Here is a 21,014-nt window from a genome sequence, read left to right on the forward strand (position 1 = left end):
ACTGGGTTGATACGATCACCCCTGGGCAAAAAAAACAAATAAACACGCATCCGTGATTTGTCTTCTGGCAAAAAATGTGAAATTCCACATTTTTCTAGATAGGAGCTTGAAACTTTTTCAGTAAGGTTCTCTGATACGCTGAATCTGATGGTGTGATTTTCGTTATGATTGTATAACTTTTAGGGGTTGTTTTCTCCTATTTTCTAAAATGAGGCAAATTTTCCCAGGCTCGTAACTTTTGATAGGTAAGACTAATCTTGATGACAGTTATATATTTAAAATCAGCATTAAAATGCAATTTTTTTTTATGTAACTAATGGTATCAAAATTTCATTTTTAGAATTTCGGTTACTATTGAGCCGGGTCGCTCCTTACTACAGTTCGTTAGCACGAACTGTTTGATGCTACAAAGGCAAGTGAGGCTGTCTACCTGATCAGTCTTTCCCTTACACAACGTAACCTTTTCATCTTCACTTACTTCTAGCCTTAGTGACCTAGTGTTCTCAATACTAGTTTTCAATCCTAACCTAGCGCCCTGAACTCGAAAAACTTCTAAAGGTTCATTGATTTTGCGCACACTTTCATCTAGTATGCTTAAATCACCAGGATAACCTAAGTTCAGAAGATTTTTTCCTCCCCATTTGAATCCGTGGTCTCCCATTGCCTTACCTGTGCTCCTTGAGACAATATCCATAAAAATGATCCATACAAAGGGGGATAGAGCACAACCCTTCTTAGCTCCTAATTTAATAGGAAACCAGCTGCTAACCTCATTTCCTACCTTAACCACACCAGTGTTCTCTCGTACACAGCACTAATCAATTTATGTCTTTGTCTGACATACCATACAACGATAAGGCCTTCACTAAAACTCTTCAATCAAAAGAATCGAACACTTAATCATAATTTATAAAACTGAGGACCAAAGGTGTTTGATGACTCACGCAGTCCTCAATTATTAATATTATAGTGAAAATTTCGTCAACACATCCACTACGTTTCATTAAACCGCACTGTTCTTCTCTTATAGCTTTGTCTACACCATCCTTCAGTCTAAAAAGTATTATGCTACTGAGTAATTTGCTACCTACAGAGACTACACTGATGTCTCGATAATTACCACACTCACTCTTATCACCTATCTTATGCAGTGGTTTAATTAAGGTTTTCCTAAAATCGCTAAGTACTTCTTCTTTTTCGAAATAATATTCATAATCTTCAGTAACTTATTTCTAACCTCAGAGCCACCATATTTAAGAAACTCATTTACCACTATCAGTATCTAGAACCTTATTATTTTCTAGTCCTTTTAGTAGTGTCGCTAATTCTTCCTCACAAAACAAGGCTTTCTTTACATCCAAACTTTTCTATTCCTTATCACTAATTGTGGCTCCGTTCGTAATTTAACTAGAACAAGTCCGGATTGACTACTCCCTCTCACTTTATTAACATGCCAGTAAAATATTTTACTATTATGCCATCCCAAAATCAATCCAATTTTTCATCCATTAGTTCTATGACTGTCTACTTTAGTTCCGACCTAGGAATGACGTATGGACGGATGGTAGATAGACTTATCTATAAAAAAAAATAAACTGACATTGTTGTATACAGTTCTAAAAAGGGCTTATGCCGGATTTGCCTCTCACTCACTCGGACGATCTGTCTTGGGTTTTTATGGAACTTGGTATTAACCAAGTGACATATAGCAATCACAAATTCTGTCGGTCTGTCTGTCTGTCGGTCCCGGTTTTGCTACTTTAGGCACTTCGAGGAAAGCTAGGACGATGGAATTTGGGAGGCGTATCAGGGACCGGACCAGATTAAAATAGAAATAATCGTTTTCCCGATTTGACGATCTGGGGGGAGGGTGGAGTAGGGGCGAGTTAACTCGAAAAAAATAGAGAAACTGAAGTATTTTAACTTACGAACGGTTGATCAGATCTTAATGAAATTTGATGTTTGGAAGGATATCGTGTCTCAGAGCTCTTATTTTAAATCTCGACCAGATATAATGACATCGGGGGGGGGGGAGTTGGGAGGGGGGAACCTAAAATCTTGGAAAACACTTAGAGTGGAGGGATCGGGATGAAACTTGGTGGGGAAAATAAGCACAAGTCCTAGATACATAATTGACATAACCGGAACGGATCTGCTTTCTTTGGGGTAGTTTTTAATTCTGAAAAGTTAGAAAAAGGAGGTACTTTTAACTTACGAACAGGTGATTGGATCTCCATTAAATTTGATATTTAGAAGGATATCATGTCTCAAAGCTCTTATTTTAAATCCCGACCGGATCTGGTGACATTGGAGGGAGTTTTGGGAGGGGGAACCTAAAATCATGGAAAACGCTCAGAGTGGAGGGGTCGGGATGAAACTTGGTGGGAAAAATAAGTAGAAGTCTTAGATACGTGATTGACATAATTGGAACGGATCCGATCTATTTGGGGGAATGGGGGGGGGCTAATTCTGAAAAATTACAAAAATGACGTATTTTTAGCTCACGGAAGAGTGATTGGATCTTCATGAAACTTCATATTTAGAAGGACCTCGTAACTCAGAGCTCTCATTTTAAATCTCAACCGGATCCAGCGTCATTGGGGCGGGGGAGAAGTTGGGGGGGGGGGCGGAAATCCTAGAAAATACTTAAAGCGGAGAGATCACGATGAAACTGGATGGGAAGAATAAAAACAAGTCTAAGATACGTGAATGACATTACCACACCGAATCCGCTCTCTTTGGTGGAGTGGGGGGGGGGAGTAATTCGGAAAAATGAGGTATTTGTGACTTACGAACGGATGATCAGATCTTAATGAAATTTGATATTTAGAAGGATCTTGTCCTTTAAAGCTCTTATTTTAAATTCCGACCAGATCCTGTGACGTTGGGGGGAGCTGGAGGGGGAAACCAGAATTCTTGGAAAACGTGAAAATTGGGGTATTTTTATCTTACGAATAGGTGATCGAATCTTAATGAAACTTGATATATAGAAATATGTTATGTCTCAAATGCTCCATTTTCGACTCGAGTTGGATCCGGGGACATAGGGGCTGGAGGAGGGAAACAGAAATCTTGGAAAATGCGTAGAGTGGAAAGATCGGGATGAAACTTGATTGGAAGAATAAGCACCTGGAAAAGTTCCAGATATGTGATTGACATAATTAGAACGGATCCGTTCTCTATTGAGGAGCTTGGGGGGGGGGGGTGTTAATTTGGAAAAATCAGAAAAATTGAGGTGCTTTTCACTTAAGAACGGGTGGCCGGATATAATGAAATTAAATAACGACGAACACCACACTGCCTTTCCATCACAAACACCAAAAACAAGAAGAACAACAGGGAATTTTTTAAGACAGCGGGAAACAAATTAGAATGAATATCTGGGCCCTATGTCCAAGGGCCGTCCTCAGCAATACAAATAATAAAAATCAACTCACAAGAAGATAAAGTCAATAAAACTAAAATGAACAGTTTTTCAAAACAGTCCCAGCATCCTTACCTCAGCGAAGTTCAACCAGGACTGATAAATAAATTGTTATGAAACGAGGCAATTCATTGAAATGAAAGAAAATGATTTAAACACACGTTTTTAATGCCAGCCTAGCTTTTTTCCGCTACTGATCTTATAGGTCTATTTGTGACAGGTTCTGTGTTAATATCTATTGGTTTTTTTATAATATTTCGTAAAGTCATTTTTAATTAAATTTGTGTATAGAGCCTTCAGTGAATATTCTCCTAAATCTCTCTTTAAGTAAATATTATTATTATATTCAATAATAATAGAGAATATTCAGAGAATATTCACTGAATGCTCTATACACAAATTTAATTAAAAATGACCTTACGAAATATTATAAAAAAACCAATAGATATTAACACAGAACCTGTCACAAATAGACCTATAAGATCAGTAGCGGAAAAAAGCTAGGCTGGCATTAAAAACGTGTTTAAATCACTTTCTTTCATTTCAATGAATTGACTCGTTTCATAACAATTTATTTATCAGTCCTGGTTGAACTTAGCTGAGATAAGGATGCTGGGACTGTTTTGAAAAACTGTTCCTTTTTGTTTTATTGATCTTATCCTCTTGTAAGTTGTTTTTTCTTATTTGTATTGCTGAGGACGGCCCTTGGACATAGGGCCGAAATATTCATTCTAATTTGTTTCCCAAAAATTCCCTATTATTCTTCTTGTTTTTGGTGTTTCTTAATGAAATTTGATATTTAGAAGGAGTTCATGTCTCAGAGCTCTTATTTCAAATCCCAACCAGATCTGTTGATATTAGAGGGAGTTGGAGGGGACATCGGAAATCTTGGAACACGCTTAGAGTGGAGGAATCGAGATGGAGCTTGGTGGATAGAATAAGCAAATGTCGTAGATACGTGATTGACGTAACCGTGGTGGATTCGCTCTCTTTGGGGAATTGGGGGGAGGGGTTCAGTGCTTTGGCGAGTTTGGTGCTTCTGGACGTGCTAGGACGATGAAAATTGGTAGGCGTGTCAGGGAGCTGCACAAATTGACTTAATAAAGTCGTTTTCCCAGATTCGCCATCTGGGGGGCTAAAGGGAGAGGAAAAATTTGAAAAAATGAGGTATTTATAACTTATGAGTGGGTGATCGGATCTTAATGAATTTTGACATTTAGAAGGACCTCGTGACTCAGAGCTCTTATTTTAAATCCCGACCGGCATTAAGCTTTGATTTTCCTTTTAAATCAATCTATTGGTTCTTAAATTTTGTTAGAGCTCATACCATATGAGCTCTTGGTTCTTAGCTCTTCTGGCCTGGTCGCAAGTACCATATGAGCTCTTAGCTCTTGTTCTACAATCAGCAATGGTTTATGCCAACAACTATTGGATTTTAATTCAAAATCAACAGACTCGGTGCTACTTTTTCTTGGTTTAGCAAATTCTCAAAACGTTCTGCCCATCTCTCTTCAACTCTTTCCTTATCACTAATTGTGGCCCCCTTCCTATCTTTAACTCCTACGAGACCGGATTGACTACGTACCCATAGTTATACGATGTTTCAAAGACCTCCTAGTGGTCTGTGATTTCCCCCAACTTCTGGAGTTGTTCGGCGTCATTGAAAGTAAATGTCCTCCAATTTTCATATTTATTTTAAACACTGGATAATGCTTAGCCATCCCACAAGATATATTAAAAACTCGGGCTTGAATGATTATTAGCTCGCCGCCTAACTACCTTCGGCAGGAGTAATTGCAAAAAATAACCTACCCTGCAGAGAAAACGAGATCTTCCGTAAAGACCTTGTCGAGATTGAAAACATATAGATAGACTGTACAATTTAGTGATTGGCTAATACAAAAACTGCTTCGGAAAACTAAACGGATTGCTTCGAAAGTTACACTACGCTCACTTAAGTTCTAAATTAAAAGACATAAATTTTACCTACATACAGCAAAACTGAAATCCTTTTATTGAAAACTTAAAAAAAATTAAGTTCCTTGCATGTAACCTTCTTTGGGCCATGGTGATATGTCAAAATTCAGGTTTGCCAGAGAGCAATTATTGTTTAATTGGATAAAAGACAATATCTGGCGTCGAGTGAATTACTGAATGAGAGCTATTAACAATTAGAAGTTTTTCACCCAGCCTAGCAACCCCCTTTCTAGGGAAAATCAGAAAAATAGCTAGGAGTAGGTATGTGGTCCAACTTATATTCCTTTAATTACTTTAATCATTGCGATACTTGGACACTACTTTAATTAAATGCTATTAAGACTAAGCTGGCTCTTATGGAAGTTCATATTCAGAAGCGTCTTAGCTATAATCGAAGTTTTTAACGGTAAAGAAGATTTTCATAGATGGTCATGGTCATTGTCTAGGGTCACTTATGTCCCAATGATCAGATATATAAAACAATGAGAATAGCTACATACTGCAACTTGAACAAGAACACAACATCAGTGGCTCTTCTGCAAATCGAATAGCGTCGTAAAGAAAAATGTTGCTCCTTTCTTTCCCTTGAATAAATAAAAGAAAAAAAAACAAGTTTTTCAACTGAATATACGGAACAACATTAAAAGTGATAAACGAACCGAAATGATTCCGTATATGAAGGGATTGCTACCAGGCACGGATCCGAAGCCTTGATTTGGGAGGGGCGGCCGCGTTAGGAGGAAACAGTGTCTCTCCCCCATCTAGAATTTCCTTCAAAATAGGTGGACTAAGCACAGGTTTACTATTGACGTAACGTAACGCAAAGGCAAGTTAAAACCAAGTGTTGCAAAAGGAACCTTGAAGATCAACGGATCTCGGTTCTGCTTTCGTAAGGTAACGGGAGACTTTGTCAAGGCCAAGATTGCCGCCATAGATTGTTGCTACCATTGAATTCTGTTTGACTGTTGCCTGTGGCATATCTGCCTGTTGTCTATTGTAATTTTCTTTATTGCTCAGTGATGTCATCAGAGTAGGGTAAATTTGTAGTCGCTGAGATGAATGGATAGTTGTTAGTGGCCATCAGCACACCTATTTATTTTCTGTTTAAGTTGGCTGATGTGCTTTGACGATTCCGCCTGGAAAATGCTCCTTATGATGCTTTCATTGGAAGAAAGACCTGTTTTTATTTAATGTCTGGTCCTTTTTAAGGTCCTTGAGGAGTTTTCCCTGTGTGGAAAATATATCCTGGAAATATTTCAATAAACAAACTTCCTTATAAAGATTTTCTCGGGGTGATAATTCCCTCGTGGAGAATTTATCTTGTGAGAAAACCCCCGTCCGCGTAAAAATCCCCAAGATTTTTGGCAAATTTAAATATTCTGGAACGGCAATTCTGGACAATTTCCTCTTTCTAAAATTCGGGGGTAAACTTGGAAAGTTCACCCCGGAAACTTTTATTCCAATGGGAAATTCTCCCCGCAGACAATCGATCCGCGAAAAATATTTCCCGCTCCCAGAAAAATGTCCGTATACTCAAATTTCATAACTTCCAGCTTCTCCGGTGGTTCTAGAGGGTTATATTTTCTTCAAAGACACAGTTTTTGTATTTCTCATCTGTCAAACAGTTCGTGGTAACGAACTGTAGTAAGGAGCGACCCGGCTCAATAGTAACCAAAACTCTAAAAAATGGAATTTTGATACCAATACCTACATCAAAAGAATCGCATTTTAATGCTGATTTTGAATATATAAGTTTCATCAAGTTTAGTCTTACCCATCAAAAGTTACGAGCCTGAGAAAATTTGCGTTATTTTAGAAAATAGGGGGAAACGCCCCCTAGAAGTCATAGAATCTTGACGAAAATCACACCATCAGATTCAGCGTATCAGAGAACCCTACTGTACAAGTTCCAATCTACAAAAATGTGGAATTTTGTATTTTTTGCCAGAAGGCAGATCACGGATGCGAGTTTATTTGTTTTTTGGTTTTCTTGTTTTTTTGTTTTGTTTCTTTTTTCCAGGGGTGATCGTATCGACCCAGTTCTCCTAAAATGTTGCAAGAGGGCTCATTCTAACGGAAATGAAAAGTTCTAGTGCCCTTTTTAAGTGACCAAAAAAATTGGAGGGCACCTAGGCCCCCTCCCACGCTAATTATTTTCCCAAAGTCAACGGATCAAAATTCTGAGATAGCCATTTTATTCAGCGTAGTCGAAGAACCTTATAACTATGTCTTTGGGGACGACTTACTCCCCCACAGTCCCCGTGGGAGGGGCAACAAGTTACAAACTTTGACCAGTGCTTACATATAGTAATGGTTATTGGGAAGTGTACAGGCGTTTTCAGGAGGATTGTTTTGGTTGGGGGAGGGTTTGAGAAGAGGGGGATATGCTGGGGGAACTTTCCATCGATAATTTGTCATGGGGGAAGAAAATCTTCATGAAGGGAGCGCAGAATTTACTAGCATTATTAAAAAAAAAAACAATGAAAAAATAAATATGAAAAAGTTCTTTCAGCTGGAAGTAAGGAGCAGCATTAAAACTTAAAACGAACAGAAATTATTACCCATTTGAGGGGCTCACCTCCTCCTAATACTTCGCTCTTTACGCTAAAGTATTTTTAGTAATTTCAACTATTTATTCTACGGCTTTTGTGATTCTGGTGTCATTCTTAATGAATTGGGACAAAATTTAAGCTTTAGTGTAAAGAGCGAGGATCTGACAAGGGGGCGAGCCCCCTCATATATGTAATAAAAATATGAGAATACAAAAGTTCTTTACGTAAGCTAATTTATAAGTTACGTAAATCTTTTACTAATAAAAATATTCGTAAAAAATTAAAAATTCTAGTTGCCTTTTTAATTAACCAAAAAATCGGAGGGCAACTAGGCTTCCTCCCTCGCTCTTTTTTTTTCAAAATCATTTGATCAAAATTATGAGAAAGCCATTTAGCCAAAAAAAAAAAAAAAATACAAATTTTGTTTTAATTATTCCTCTGCGGAGAGCCAAAATTAAAACATGCATTGATTCAAAAACGTTCAGAAATTAAATAAAAAAAAAACAAGTTTTTTGAACTGAAAGTAAGGAGCGACATTAAAACTTAAAACGACCAGAAATTACTTCGTATATGAAAGAGGCTGCTTCCTCATCAAGGCCCCGCTCTTTACGCTAAAGTTTTTAACTGTTTTAAAAAGAAGAATTGAGAGAAAGAGTCAAACTTTAGCGTAAAGAGCGGGGTGTTGATGAGGAAGCAGCCTCTTTCATATACGAAGTAATTTCTGGTCGTTTTAAGTTTTAATGTCGCTCCTTACTTTCAGTTAAAAAAAACTTGTTTTTTTTATTTAATACTTAACAAAATGGCAATTTTAACATTTTGATCCTTTCATGTCATTTCATTTTATTGGTACTATAAAAAACAAATACAATAATAAAGAACAAAAAATAAAAGAGTATAAAAAGAAGAAAAACAAATACATCTGATATTGCAGCTCCAAAAGTTGAGCTTGTAGGGGGTCCAATCAATACAGCAACAATTCCAAATGCGGAAAAAAACTAAAAAGATAAAGATAAAAAAACATAATATAAAATAAACTTACGGACAAAGATAAAAAAGGGATAAGACCAAAACTCAGAAATCTCACTACAGTCTAAGAAACCCACAAGCCTAATTAAACAATATCGGAAAAGAACTCTCACGGGAAATATCGGACAGAAGAGAATTCCATAGCTTAGTAACTAGATAAACTGGGGAACGCTGGGAAAAAGAAATTCGAAGCAGTGGAAGTTCAATGGATGGATGGGACTTACGAAGGGAAAGGGAAAAATTTGAAGACGGATCTTATTTTGAAAAAAAAACTGCACAGGCTTATATTAAAGGAACAATTAAAAAATTTATAAGCTAGGAGAAGACATTCCTTTTTACCATGGAATCAGTTTTTTTAATACCAGTATCATTGTACAAATCAACAGAGGGGTACCATGGGGGGAAGCCCAAGCGCAGCTTTTACATCTTTATTCTGGAGGCGTTTTATAGGAGCTAGTAGAGAAGAGTATGCCGTACCCCAAACAGAACAGCAATACGAAAGTCGTGAATTGAAAAACACATAACACAATGAGACCATTAACTCAGTAGGAAGAAAGCATTGAACTCTGTAGAGAACACCAACCCGGCGAGAAAGAATGCCCTGGAGATAGAAAAGATGAGGCTTATAAGAAAGGTTTGAATCCAAAAACACACCCAAAATTTTAATTACCTGAGTTTGTAGAATAAGGATATTATCAAAATAAAAATTCAGTGTACATGGGAAAACAACCAGGGAACGATGAACAGCCATAAACATTACTATACCGCTTTTAGACGCATTAAAAAAACATGTTGTTTGCGAGCCACCACGAACTAACTTTATAGATAAACCTCTGTGCTAATGATGTTACGCTTGCCTCATTTTCAGCACAAACATAAATGTTTGTGTCATCGCCAAAGATCACGAATCGCACTCTCTCTAACATCTTTCTACGAGGTCGTTGATGGAGAGAAGAAACCCTAGCGGACCCAGAATTGTCTCCCTAGGGAACGCTACTTTTTAGAGGTAGACAATACGATTTGATGCCATCCATCTCTACATACTGATAAAGATGTAAAGAAATATGATTAAAACCGCTGAAGCGACACTCCTATCATTCCATACCTTTCTAATTTCTACAACAATAACGGATTGTTGAACATGTCTGAGCTTTGGAAAAATCCAGGAAAATACCGATTACCTGAAGTCCAATATCAAGGTTTCTTGTTATGAACTCAGTTGCATCAATTAGAGCGTACCGGAATCCAGCTCAAAAGCCAAACTGAGAGTCGGATAGTACGGGGCTGCCTTCCTCACGCGTAACTGCCTAAAAAATGTACAAGTCTGCCATACATAAACTTTTCAAGAATTTTTGAGAAGACAGCCAGTAGAAAAATAGGCCTATAATTTGGTATATGACATGGGGCATCCTTCTTGTGGAGAGGCACGACTCTTGCAATTTTACAAGCCACTAGAACACAACCAGAAGAGAATGATAGGTTGAAAAATTGTGAAAGTGGCATATATATTGTCGAAGCACCTTGTTTCATAACAAAACTGCACAATCCAAAAATTACATAGTCACTCATGGAATTATTATAACTAGAAATTTTCCTATTAACTTCTTCTAGAGAGCAAGGAATTATGAATAAAGATTCCACAACATATTGTAAACCAACCGCTGGCTCAGGCGAAACTGGGGAAACAGGTAAATCTAAAAAGTACTTATTGAATCTTTTAACAGCTTCTTCGGTTGAGAACTCGGACTGGCCAGAAAGAAAGGAAGGTGGGAGTTTTGCTCCTTTCCACCTTTGATTCATGGTCTCCTTGATGATAGACCAAACCTTTTTAAGTTTTTCGTGACATTCATCAATCTTGGAAAGAAAATATCGTTTTTTAGATACACGAATGAGAATAGTGAGGTGATTCTTATAACGTTTATAAATCTCAATATCAGACAGGTCATCACTCCCCAAAGCCTACTTATACGTTTTAGCTTTATTTTAAGCGCACGGCACAAGCCCCATAGTCAGCAAGGGGACCCTTGGCTGTAATTGATTTCTTAGGCTTCACCAACGGAAATGTTTTATCCACCAAATACTTAAACTGAACTGTAAATCTTACAGCTGCACAATCCACACCCTTTGCCACCAAAATGCTGCCCCAGTCACACAAGAAAAGAGTTCTACTAAAAATAAAAATATTAATTTTAGAATAAGCTCGAGGATGTGTAATAGAATTTTTAGTTCCATGATTACTAGAAGAAACAGGTCATCTCACACAAGGAAGAGACAAGAAGATAGGGACATGGTCAGAAAGATTAGAAACAAGTATACCAGCAACAGAAGGATTTAAAAAGGTATAGAATAAAAAAAAATATTATCAGCCAAAGTTGCAAAATTTTCAGCTTTAACACGTCGAGTTGGGAATAATATAGAGGGAAGTAGATCATTACATGTTAAGGGTCTCAAAAAACAAACATACTCCCTTGTCTCCTCCAGAATGGAGCAAGTTAATATTAAAATCACCCAAAAGAGATATTTTTTAGAAGAAGTAGTGCCAAGCTGGGCGAGAAAATGGTCAAGGGACGAAGAGAAAAGATCTGAAGGGTAAGATGGGGGCTTACAAACAGCAAAAACACATTGAAGGATTCCTTAATAGATATTGATGGTGCAATTTTTGTAACATATTTATCAACATCATAATAAGTACAGGAAGACAGTGCCAGGCTATTCAAGACTTCATCAGACCTTTCACTTTCTAGAGAAGGGTTCTCAAAATATAGATTTTTTTAACAGAGATTTATTCAACAGGGGAAATGAACTCACATTCTCAAACATTTTTACTTGACAAAAAATGATAGAAATCAGGCAACAAGAATTTTATAGGATCACATAAAAAACACAAAGAAATGTCAGTGGGACGGCCTTAATTATTCATACTGTTGGCCCAAAATATAAGGGGCCAAAATACCAAAATATCGACCCAAACGACGACTTTTGAGAAGAAAAGGACATGGGGCGTTTAAAATTACCCTCCATTTTTTTAGTCACTTAAAAAAGACAGTAGCTATTTTAACTTCCGTTCGAATGAGCCCTCTTTTTGCGATATTCCAGGACCCTGGTCTCGATACGATCACCCCTGGAAGAAACAACAATCACTCCTGGAAAAAAAGCAACAAATAAACACGCATCCGTGATCTTTTTTTCTGGCAAAAAAGTCCAGATTTTTGCAGATAGGATCTCAGAACTTGTTTAGTCGGGTTTTCTGATACAAGAATCTGATGGTGTGATTTTCACTACGACTCTTGGGGACTTTGAAAGGGTGTATCCCGCCTTTTTCGAAAATCCAGCAATTCTTCTCAGGGTCGTAGCCTTTTATGGATAACACTAAACTTAATGAATATAATATATTTAGAATAAGCATAATGAGAAAATTCTTTTGTTATGTCTATTGGTATCGAAGTTCCGTTTTCACAGTTTCAGTTTCTATTGAGCTGCGCCACTCATCACCTTCAGTTCCTTACTACGAACTTTTTGATGGACCAGGAAATAACATGAGTTATTTATTTATTAGTTATTTATTTATGGACCAGGAGTATGAATTTGGGCAGAAAATGCAGTGCTTAAACTTTAGGTTTTCTTTCCGAAGGAGAATCTATCGGCGATTATATCAGCTATTGGCCTGTTCAATATATTGTGCTATATATATCGGTATCTATATCGGGCCCCAAAAATCCATATCGGCTGGGCTTCAGTGAATCGTGTTTGTTCTTATTGTAAAAATAAGAAAAAACCTAAATTTTTTAAAATTTTCGTAGCCTAAATTTCATCAATCAATCAAAAGTTTTCGCTCTTGTTGCGACAACTATTTACCAGCAAGTCCAAAAAGCTTGTGTTGCATTTTTTTATTGACTTACTAACCTGAATGCCTTCCCTTTTTATTCCCCACTGTATCAATACGGCTGTACCCATTTCCAAAAGTTCCAAGTGAAACAACAAAAGTTCTTCCGTCCTTGGCACGCAACCTTGAAAGACTTATTGTATGCGTAGACTAACTTTCTATGCGAAAAGTTTTGGACTAAGGCTGGCCAAATCTTTCTCACAAAGTTAAGTTTCTCACTTTCAATAAAGTAAGAAGTGCTAGTTAAACGCCATAGTTTAAAGTTAGTTCTGGTCTTGAGGAGTAGGATACAAAACTTTTGAACTAGTAGATTAATCGATGTTGGTTTAATTCAGTTGAACTTACTCTTGACAGGTTGTCGCTATTTTGAATTCTTTTTTTCCATCAGGTTGCTTTGAAAAAACAAGATAACTTCTGAAAAGAACTACGGGAAATGTAAAAGAAGCGAATCGCTAATTCAATAAATTCTGAGTGTGTTATGTAGAAGGTCAAACGATAAATTATGACAATATTAAGTAATTTATTGATTGTAAATTATATCAAATTATTTAATAATTTAATTTTTTTGCAACCTTATGATGCCAAAATTATCCATACTTAAAATAGAGTCCAAATAATTTGAAAAATCATTGACATAATTGTTCCTGCACGCCCCGAATATTTAATTGTCTTGGAGTTGAAAGGATGGGTAAAGAAGGTTCACTTAACGTGCAAATTAAATAATGTACATTTTTGGGAAACCATACATGCAGCAACTTTGTGTTTTTTGGCATATCACTTTGAATGACATTAATTTAATAGTCTATGCATTACTTCCCAAAGCAAAGTATGTGATTACCGGGGTAATCAGTCATTTATGAACGAGCCTATTAATCATCAACTATATGAGACAATGGGAAAGAATCAAAATATTCTATGATACGGCACTATTAGGAATAAAACGAGATCCCGTGGAACTAAAATGGACGAATAGCCTACAACTTTAGATTAAAAAAAATAATGTTCATACATTTTATATGGCCTACCATCGGTGTTTCTTTACTTTTAAAGGCCAATAATGTTTAAAATAATGTGTTTTTAAGAATAATACTCTTTTTTAAAAATAATGTTCATACATTTGTGAGGCGGCGGAGTAATTTCCTGTGTCATATGGTAAATATTATTTTGCACCGATGCTTGTATGGACATGACCATTTTTGCTATGACATTATCATTGCCATGATATCAGCCTCGAAAAGCCATTGCCCAAGTTACATTGTTTTTTTCCCAAAGCAAAGCCAGCTTTTTAAGGGACAACAACAAAAAACTAGAGTTGAAAGTATAGCCTCTGTCTCTACCAATCCTATTATCTGACCAATGGCATTACTGGCCATTGTCATTTATAAAATTTATTCAGATATAGTCGTATCTTGGCAGATAGGGTCAACATAGCGACGACTGCAGGTAATATTTGAAGAAACTGCGGCAAAAACTGCTACCGTTTGTTACAAGTAAACAATGATTCTCGATTTTGTGTGTTTTTCTATTAATACACAATTGTATTAATGAGTACAATTGATGGTATCGGTCATGCCCCTTATTAAAAATCGGCTTTAAGTGGACGGAGTACATGGCTTAGTCAAAAGTGTCAATATCAATAATTATAGGCTAGTTACTTAAAATCCCACTTACTTGTTCAACTTACCAACCAAGGGCATTCGCGGTGACTTTTTACCATTTTTTTAGTTGGAATGGGCTAAGGGGCAAAAACTGATTTCTGCTTGAAAAATATTGCTGTTTTTGAAGGTAACGGCATTTTTTCCGGTAGGGCACTTAACATTGTGTGTTTTTTTTGCAAATTTTTCGTCTTAGAGAGTTGGGGCTGAAGCTCTCTTTGCTTTCTCCTGCAGGCACCTTTGTTCCATGCTCTAATACAGTAATAATTGATTTAATGACAAATTGTTTGGGAGTTTAATGGCTTTGTATTCATAAAATTCTGTTTCACTTTTGCTTTGTAACTTTTTGACAAGTCCTAAAATGACCTGTGTTAATAGGAAACACCTGTATCGAACTCCTCAGCCATTGAAAAGGGAGGAGTTTTAATATAAATAACCTGGATTTTTACCGTTTCTCATCTAAGGCATGTCCGGAAAATTAATAACAAGAAATATTGTTATAGGACAAACCAAGAGCATGCGCTATTTTCCACCAGTGAAAGGATTGTGAGGCTACCGGAGGCGGGAGCTGAAGACCTGTCAGTCTCAAGCAAGCTGAGAAACTACTTGGTCTTAACCTAGGAAGTAAGATAGAGGAATGTACAAGATAGGTTCAAAGTGTTACTCTTAATCCAGGTATCTACATTTCATTTTATGATTTCTTCCTGTGATTCCTATTTTTCGTACATTTCTTGTATCATTGCTTTCTTGTGCAGTTTTATTTTCTGCATTGTTGCGCTATGACGTAATAAAACTGATGAAATCATTTGAAAGGAAAATGAAACCATGAATGGGTCAGATGCAACCTAGTAAAGAACAAACTGCAGTCCTTAGTAAATAGCCGAAAAGTAGAAACATACTAAAAAAATGTCAAATGGGGAAGAATTGCCATTTAACCTGATTCCGTTAATCTTAATAGTAGGCCTACAAGTTTATTGCAAAAAAATTAATGAAATTTCGAAATCACTATAAAGGATAATATCCCTTCCGGTTCCAAATTGCCCAGGAATCATTCATATTAGAAAGAGCTCTACCCTTAAAATGATTTACGCAGTGCTTTGTGTTACTTAAAAACTTTTAAGTGAGAAAGAAAATTATTACCTGGAAATTCCTGTTGTTAAATGAATGGGCAGGCTAGAGAGCTTGGAACAGAACTAGAATATATTTATGTTTTTTTCTGTAGGAGAATTCCCGTTGCTTTCAGGTTTGAATTCTTCTTTGGTGTACCTATGCTCCAAGATTAAATGAAAAAACCTTGACACAATTAGTATAATTAGAACACGTGTTGCTCACAGCCATTCCACGCTTTCCATCCTTCTAGAGCCGTATTTGAACTCATTTTCTAAGTTGATAGAATTTACGCTAATTAACCCAAATTCAGGAGTGAATTTCCAGCATTCTTGTTGGGGGGGGGACAAGAGGGGTCCGTATTCGGATAGTCAAGGGGCATGGTATATAATAATTAATATTATTAATAATAATATTATAATAATTTTTCTCCTCAAACGACGGCCCTGCTAGCCTTATTTGATTTACTTTTACTCATATTGTTGATTACATTTCAAAATAGTTCCTTATAGAACGCTCAAGATATTACTAGAGAAAAAATCCTATTGATTAGATTCTGAGATTTATAATCATTGGTTTGATTAATTGCGCTCTCCAAAAAATCAACAGACTGCATTGACAGCAAGGGCGGATCCAGGACTTTTTTTTAGCGGGGGGGGGGAATATTTTGCTCCGATAAATTTGCAAACAAAGAAACACCAACAATTTAAAGAGAACCTCATCGATTAAATGCTGTAGATAGGTTGTGGAAATGGTTGTAAATTTAATCTAAAATCTGCTGAGGGTTAAAGTTCTAATAAACCTGTTGAAATTAAATTGATGTAAAGATATTGACACTAAAAACAGTAAGTTATAAAAACCACCCCGTCATAAAAAAAATGAAAATCTGTTCACCCTCTACGAAAAATATAATATTTAGTATGTCAACATGATATTATCCCAAAATCGACCACTACGTTAAGGGGGGGGGGCACGCCCCCTGGATCCACCGCTGGTTGACAGTATCCATACCCTGCTCAAGTTTAGATATTGTCAAAGTCTAGGCATAGTATATGAATTCCTTTTTCAACAACAATGTTTGTACATCGCCTAAGGGTTGAATCTTTCATATTTATGCTAGTTTGCATTGTTTGTGATCCTTGTCGAACGCTTTCGATGCAGATTAATTAAAAAAAAGTTTTCTTACGAAATTACAGAGCTAAGTTGAAACTTACCAAGAAACAAAAACCGTTACTTTAAGATTACGCAGGATACATCTACAAAACTAGATCAAATAAACTGACTCGCACAGGTATGTTGCAGTATGTGCGGAAATATAAAAATTAGCGCGTTGCTGAAAACTGAGCTTGCTTGAGGATTTGACAGAATAATAGTTGTATAGTATTTATTGATATGGCGGCCTGTGAATGACTATTGACAGTGTTATCTATTAGTCTTTTATTTTCTGTAGGCTTATTACGAAATGTTCTCTCTTCTAAGATAGCATCATGTTTATTTTGAGTGGGTTTTGTGTTTTCAGTAAAGCGCTAATTTCTAAAATTCTATACATGCTGGAAAACCAGATGAATCAGTTTATTTGAGATACTTTGGTATCGAATTTGCAACTTTTAATTACCATAACAAGTAAGATGACCACAGTAGAGTTTTTTTCAATGAATGATAACGTAGTTATCATCTTATTCTCATTTGCCAAATAGCAAAAAGTTAGAATATGTACTAACGCAGCCAGGATTCCATTTCATATCAGCGAGCTTGGGGGGGGCGGATCTTACACTAAGATTGGAGGTCTACATGCAAAAAAGCCTTTGTTTTATTTTAGATGTCACACTTTTGGTAACACTTGATAGCATAGACCACTGGCGGATCTAGGGGGCGGGGGGCCCTGGATCCCCCAAGATGTTTTTCTGACACCCTCTTTCCCTCTTTATTCACTCTTTTTTGGAATAAATTTGTCATTTTGGTCAATTATTCACACCTTTGTCACATTGGGCCCCCTCCCTAAGATTTTGCTCATTGGCTCCCTTGTCACATTGGGTTCCCACCCCCAAAAAATTACTCTAGATGCGCTCCCACAAATATGTCTGCATATTTTAAGTTTCGCTCGTGTTCCAAAAGATGATGACGATAATACGCCATGCAAATAAAACGTTTCACAGAAGCAGGATTTTCGGCTGTCGAACTTTCTTTTTCTTTTTTTTCTTATTTGCAGTATATATTTTTTTCCGTATTAAATTTGAATTCTCTCCTCAGCACATTTGCCAACAATTTAGTGTCAAAATTCAAGATAATTATATTTAAATAATTAAATTCCACTTCATTTCTAAAAAATAACCGTCGGCATAAAAAATAAAATAAAAGAAAGAACAGGAATATTTTGAAGAGAATATTTGCTGCTATTGAAAAGCTTCTCTTGAATATCATATTGCCTTATTTTTCCCAAACTGCATTTTTAAATTAGCCTTAATTGATTAAAAGTACGCTTTGATTTACCATTTGGATTTTTGAACTCTTGAGTTTGAAGTTTGTTTGGTAACTAGTGTTAACGTATATTTCTTGGAATAAAGTCAAAATAAAAAAGTCTATTATTGATAGATTATTATCCAAAATAATTGGAAAAATCTATTCAGTGCCAAAAAGCATTAACTTTCGGCTATTCCTAAAATATGCAATATTTTTGAAATTTCTTTAACGAAACAATTTTTCTTATTACCTTTTTCAAAGTGTAAATTTTAAATTTTCTGACTATATTTTGTATATAGTATATATATATAATGTTCCAAAAATGTGGCCTGTATGTAGTATGACAAAATATTTAACGAATCATATAACAAAAAAATGTTCCAAAATAATTTTACGTTTCAAAATTTTTGCTTGTAGCATTGCAGATAGGTAGGTTTTATTAACTATTAAATAAAAAAAACTAGTTTTTTTAACTGTAAGTAAGGAGCAACATTAAAACTTAACAAGAACAAAAATTACTCTGTATATGAAATGGGTTGTCCCCTCCGCAATCCCTCGCTCTTTACGCTAAAGTTTGACTCTTTGCCACAATTCTGCTTTTTAGAACAATTAAAAGCTTTAGCGTAAAGCGAGGCGTTGAGGAGGGGACAACCCATTTCATATACGGAGTAGTTTCTGTTAGTTTTAAGCTTTAATGTCGCTCCTTACTTACAGTTAAAAAACTAGTTTTTTTATTTAATTTCTGAACGTTTTTGAATTAATGCATGTTTGATTTTGGCTCTCCACACATAAATTATTAAAATGAAATTTGCATATTAATTCCTTTTTTGGCTAAATGGCATTCTCTTAGTTTTGATCAGACGATTTTGAGAAATAAGGGGTGGGGAAGGAGGCCTAGTTGCCCTCCAATTTTTCGGTTACATAAAAAGGCAACTGTAACTTTTAATTTTTAACGAACGTTTCTAACTTAAGAATTAACTTACGTAACAAACTTTTATATTCTTATATTTTTATTATAAATATAAGGGGGTTTGTACCCTCGTTGATGCCTCGCTCTCTACACTAAATCGTAAGTTTTGTCTGAATTCTTTAAGAATGACCCCTGAATCAGAAAGGCCGTAGAGTAAATAGTTAAAATTACTAAAAATACTTTAGCATAAAAAGCGAGGTATTTATCTCCTCCTAAATACCTCGCTCTTTATGCTAAAGTATTTTTAGAACCCCTCATTTACGTAATAATCTATGTTCGTTTTAAGTGTCAATGCTACTCCTTACTTTCAATTGAAAATTTTTTTTCATGTTTTTTTTTCATTGTTTTTTTTTATAGTAGTTTTTGAAAATCCTGCGCCCTTTTCATTGAATTTCTCTTCCCCCATGACATATTTCTCCAAGGAAAAATCCTCCCACATAGCTCCCTCCCCTCAGCCCCACCCCCAAAAAAATCCCCCTGAAAACGTCTGTACACTTCCCAATAACCATTATTATATGTAAACACTGGTCAAAGTTTGTAATTTGCAGCCCCTCCCCCAGGGACTGTGGGGGAGTAAGTCATTCCCAAAGACATAGTTATCATGGTTTTTGACTATGCGGAACAAAATGGCTATCTCAAAATTGTGATCCGTTGACTTTGGAGAAAAAATGAGAGTGGGAAGGTGCCTAGGTGCCCTCCAGTTTTTTTGGTCGCTTAAAAAGGGCACTAGAACTTTTCATTTCCGTTAGAATGAGCCCTCTCGCAACATTCTAGGACAACTGGGTCGATACGATCACCCCTGGGGAAAAGAAAGAAAAAAAAAACAAAAAAAAAAACAACAAATAAGCACACACCCGTGATTTGTCTTCTGGCAAAAAAATACAAAAGTCCACATTTTTGTAGATAGGAGCTTGAAATTTTAGCAATAGGGTTCTCTGATACGCCGAATGCGATTGTCTGATTTTCGTTAAGATTCAATGACTCTTACGGGGTGTTTCCCCTATTTTTCAAAATAAGGCAAATTTTCTAAGGCTCGTAACTTTTGATGACAAAGACTAAATTTGATGAAATTATATATTTAAAATCAGCATGAAAATCTAATTTTAGCCTCAAAATTCCTTCACGTAAAAAAAAAAAAAAAAAAAAAAAAAAAAGTACTCGAATCATTCCTCCGGGAATTCTGGATAATTTTATGAGCGAAGAGCGAAAAGATTGAAATTTCTAATATTTAAGGTACTTTTAATTGACACACTGGGTTCAAAATACTATTTTTCAATTTATCTGGTGACTTCACCGTGAATAAGATCGAAGTTCTGCAAAGACTGATAGCGCAAAAGGTTTAGATGGATCAGAATTACAAATAAAAAGAATTAACACCACTTTATCTCCCCCCTTAAAGTCATAATTTAAGGTCTACTTAGCCTCTTGAGCACTCCCTGAAAATTTGGACTTTCTTCTCCTACCCTTTTTTTTTATTTTACAAATATCCTTCTTTTGATAATCTGGATATGCATGGTCTGTTTCGACTTACGTCGGTACTTAACTTTGATTAAATAAAAAAACTAGTTTTTTTTTAACTAAAAGTAAGGAGCGAGATTAAAACTTAAAACGAACGGACATTACTCTGTGTATGAAAGGGGCTGTTCCCTTCTCAATACCCCGCTCTTTACGCTAAAGTTTGACTCTTTCACTCAATCCTACTTTATTAAACAGTAAAAAACTTTAGCGTAAAGAGCGGGGCGTTGAGTAGGGAACAGCCTCTTTCATACACGGAGTAATTTCTGTTCATTTTAAGTTTTAATGCTGCTCCTTACTTTCGGTTAAAAAAACTAGTTTTTTATTTATTTAATTTCTGAACGTTTTTGAATTAATGCATGTTTGATTTTGGCTCTCCGTACATAAATTATTAAAATGAAATTTGCATATTAATTTTTTTTTGGCTAAATGGCTTTCTCTTAGT

General features: G+C 35.9%; 1 protein-coding gene across 1 annotated transcript in view; it reads left to right on the forward strand.

Moving 5' to 3' along the window:
* The first annotated feature begins 4,007 nt into the window (after positions 1-4,007).
* The window catches only part of LOC136034726 (uncharacterized), a 138,087-nt gene continuing 121,080 nt past the window's right edge, over positions 4,008-21,014 (forward strand). Inside the window, exons 1-2 of the mRNA XM_065716092.1 lie at positions 4,008-4,089; positions 15,021-15,192. The gene's annotated coding sequence lies outside the window, so the exon portion shown is untranslated. The remainder of the gene's footprint in view (positions 4,090-15,020; positions 15,193-21,014) is intronic.

This window comes from Artemia franciscana, chromosome 13 (assembly GCF_032884065.1).
Source record: "Artemia franciscana chromosome 13, ASM3288406v1, whole genome shotgun sequence".
Classification (NCBI taxonomy): Eukaryota; Metazoa; Arthropoda; class Branchiopoda; order Anostraca; family Artemiidae; genus Artemia; species Artemia franciscana.